The following is a 4,340-nucleotide window of genomic DNA, read 5'->3' on the forward strand; positions in this document are numbered from 1 at the left end:
AGGAGCCAAACAACCCTCAAGGAAAATCCTTTTTGTTGTTCAGTGCATGAAACATTGGTAATGGGAAGAGAATGAAGGTGTAGTAGTTCAGATGAGTGATGGTCAGCATTTGGGAAGGATGTGGTTATAGGAATGGAAAGAAAATGGTGGATTTGAAAAATGTAGTTAGTGAAGGACCTAGCAAAGGACTTAGTGACTGACTAGATGTTTGGGGGCAAAATTTTGGAAAATCACTTTTTGTCAATTTTGGTGCTTAAATGGGTATATGAGCCCAAGTTTTAGAAATCCCTTTCATTCTTCAAAAATATCTGGTGACAGGAGTAACATCTTTTTTTTTAAACTAATACTAGGAATTACAGTTAAAATATATCTTGAAATAGAGTATGTGAGATCATTATACCAAGCCCTTTATATGAAAAGCTTTTTATAATTAATCATTTAAATGCCTATTCGACCCATAGTAGCCTTGGGCAACAATCAGGTTGCAGCATGATCCTTATTTCATCAGTTAAGACAGGAAACTAAGTCTGAGGAGTTGAAATGATTGACCCAGGGTCACAAGAAGTAATTAGAAGGGATAGAATTTAAACTCACCTCATTATATTTCTAGTCCATTGATTAGGCAACAAGTCATTCATCTTTTGGGGCAGCTAAAGGCCCTGGGGGTCCTGGAGTCAGGAAGACTCAATTTCCTGAATTCAAATCCAGTCTCAGACACTTACTAGCTGTATGACCCTGGGCAAGTCATTTAACCCTGTTTGCCTTAGTTCATAAAATGAGCTGGAGAAGGAAATGACAAACTATTCTAATATCTTTGCCAAGAAAACCCCAAATGGGGGCACAATTGAACAACTACCATTCATCTTTTATGAACCAAAGGTATATAGCAAATAATATATCGAAGTGCTGTCAATTATTAAGAAAAACAGATTATTAGTGTTAAAATGTCTGCTTTTTATTATAGGACATACAGAAGATGTTTTATTTTCATTTTTGCATTTCTTTGTTTTATTTCACTGATTGCTCCAGGGTCAGTTATATAAGTTCTTTAGCATCTTTCTAGTATATCACATTATTTTTCAACATTATTCATTATCTTGGTATATGACATTATTATTCAACAATGTTATTCTAGCAGTATGCTAGAGGCTCTGTGGAACATGAAAATAAGCATATTTGTAGACTTACTTTGGTGTTCAATATTAGCAACAAAATGATTTGGCAAAAAATGTCAGTGACAACACATATCTTAACCCTTCTGCTCTAGTAGAGATGACAGGGTGATTTTTTTTTTCAAAAATAAAATAGCCTATGGAGATCTTAATAACAACTCTACCAGCAATCTCATCTCTTATTAATGTGTTAGTTCTTTTCTCAGGGTACATAGAGGTCATTTTATAAATTGTACGTTTCACTCTGATTAATCTCCACGGATTAGCTCTTACTGTTTAAGGTATGATAATATTCAATAATTGCAATTAATAATCATGATGATTTATTTTATATTAAGGTATTTAAAAGGCCAAATCACCACTTTAAAGGGAGCACAGGTAGAATTCCAATAGGAGAGAGGAAAGAGAGTAGAGAGAGGCACATAAATGGATACAGTGCTAAATGAATGGAGAACATTTGGCATTTTAAAATAAAAATGATGCTAGGCTTTAATTGTATGAGATTTTGTGGGACTTGTAAATAACAACATTTGGGGGTTTTATTTTAGTTTTTTAAAAAAATCCAGTATTGCTAGTCATGGGAAAGGGCCTGGGAAATAAGAGTGAGAGATCTTCCTGTAAACAAGAAAAAAAAAAAGCAAGCAAACATAGCTTACATTAAGTTCTGATTTCCCTTAAATAAAACATTTGAGCAATATTACTAATCATTGTTTTCCCATATTTTTCTGATTTTCTTAGGAATTAATAGTAGTTATTAAATGTTTACCATGTACTCAACATGATGTTGTAGAAGTAGGTAGTGTGGGGCAGAAACGTGTCACTTCCCGCAGATTGAGGGATTTCCTGCCCTGCTCCCTTCTTTCCTCTCTCTTTCGCTGCCAGATCGTTGCCATCATCGGTTGCATGCACACTCCCAGGAAGGGCCTGTCCCAGTTGGCTCTGCCATACCGCTGCAGCACGCCCACGTGGCTGAAGCTCACCTTGCACATCAACGTGAAGGAGCAGGTCTACAAGTTGACCAAGAAGGGCCTGATGCCCTCCGAGATAGGTGTGATCCTGAGGGATTCTCATGGCGTGGCACAAGTACATTTTGTAACTGGCAACAAAATTTTGAGAATTCTAAAGTCCAAGGGACTTGCCCCTGACCTTCCTGAAGATCTTTATCACTTGATCAAGAAAGCTGTGGCTGTTCAAAAGCATCTTGAGAGAAACAGAAAGGATAAGAATTCTAAATTCTATCGGATTCTGAACTAGAGCCGAATTCATCGCCTGGCTCTGTACTACAAGACCAAGAGAGTGCTCCCACCTAATTGGAAATATGAATCATCCACAGCCTCTTCTCTGGTTGCATAAATTTTGGTTTGTGTACTAAAACAATAAAGTCACATCTAACTGAAAAAAAATAAGAAGTACGTGATGTGGGAGATATGAGACATGGTTCCTACCTTCAAAGAACTTACAATGAGAAGATCAAAGTAACATAACTGAAATAATATGAGAAGAATGACCAACAATTTTAACTAATTATGGTCCATATTATCATCTTAATAGGAGTTATGAATTAGTCAACAAGTATTTAATAATTGCTTACTATTTTCCAGGCACTGTATAAGGAGACAGTATGGCATAATAGATGGAATGCTGGGCTTGGGGTCAGGAAGATCTAGTTCAAATCCCACAGCCTCTATCTCTGACTCTTACTGGCTATTTAACTATCTGATTAGATCATTTAGTGTCTATGTGCCCCAGTCAACTCCCAGAACCATTTGGCTCTGCATCAGTTGAAGAAATTCCCATACGATAGAGTACCCATACTGATGAAATCAGAGCTTTTTCAAGGACTTGGTATATGGAAGGGAAGATTCATCTGTGCAGAGTGGAGCAATAAAGAAAAGCTTTATAAAAGATGTGGAGGCTGAGAAGGAGAGAGCAGATGAAAAACCGTGACTTAGAAAAGGAACAATATGATCAAAGGTGTGGAGGCAAGGATGAACATGTTATGTTTTCCAATCAGTGAAGAGACTGCCTGTGACTGGAGAGAAGGGAGTTGTTGAAAGAGAACAGGACTGGGCCAAATATGGAAGACCTAGAAATGCAGAGGAATTTAATTGATTAAGTACCCTAATGGAAGAAAGTGGAAGTTTTTTAACAAAGGACTGGTATGATAAAAGTGTTTTAAAAATATAAAATTGCTTTCAGGATGCAGGATGGTATGGAGAAATGCTTTATGTCTGGGAGGTGAGCTAGGAGACAATTATAATGATCTAGGAATGAAGTGATAAGGACCTAGCATAAGAGAGTGGAAGTGGGATTGGTGAGGTGCTTGGGTGCCTATGCTTGGACCCCAGTTCCAAAATTACACCAAGTTCCAAAACCACATCTCTCCCTAGTCACAAAATACTGTCACTAGCAATTTCTCTCTAGCAAAACAGGAGAGCATGCCCTATCAAAACACTCCTCTCTTCCTGATGCAGTGGCAAGCTTTACCTATAGAATTTATTAGTTCGAACCAGCTGTGTACATGCTGAACTGGCTGTGTACTGGGTCATAACAATATTTACCACTCACTGACCTATCATATGCATGCTAGACCCGGACATATGTCTACTCCCTTACATTTATCTTGTCTAACAAGACATTGATGGAAGCAGCCTGGGTATTTCCCAGTCAGCCCTGACCCTTAGCTGACTTAGGGACATTTCAGGCCTAAAACCACACCTGCATGTAGCCCCCCCCCCCCCTTGGGCTATTTCCCAGTGAACTCTGGGTAAGATACCTGCACAGTAGATAAAAAAGTACATGTGCCTTTAAAAAGTGACCACCCCTTAACTACTCCCTAATCCCACCCTGAATCACCTAATTAACATATTTGGCATGTGTTTTACTAAAGTTTAACCTATATAAACTTTACTTGTACGCCTGTAAGGTTGCAGGTTCCTTAAGAACTCTTGCCTGCTGAAAAGCGTATCTTTGCCACCTTGACTTAAAGAATGCTTGAGATCGTGAATTCATTCCAGATGGCCTCGACCCTCTCCAGTACTTGGGTCCTTGAGGGTACCTACCCCCAAAAACCCTGTCTGGGAACTCAGGTCTTGGGGTTCCTGTATTTTGTCTCAACCTCAATAGGATAAGAGTAAAGGTCTTGATATTAAAGACATTTCAAAGAAG

The 4,340-nt window shown here is 38.3% G+C and overlaps 1 pseudogene; it reads left to right on the plus strand.

Annotated features, from left to right (window-relative positions):
* Window positions 1-2,072: 2,072 nt before the first annotated feature.
* On the plus strand, window positions 2,073-2,525 carry LOC118848670 (annotated as a pseudogene).
* The last annotated feature ends 1,815 nt before the right edge of the window (window positions 2,526-4,340 follow it).

The sequence above is a fragment of the Trichosurus vulpecula genome, chromosome 4, assembly GCF_011100635.1.
Source record: "Trichosurus vulpecula isolate mTriVul1 chromosome 4, mTriVul1.pri, whole genome shotgun sequence".
NCBI lineage: Eukaryota > Metazoa > Chordata > Mammalia > Diprotodontia > Phalangeridae > Trichosurus > Trichosurus vulpecula.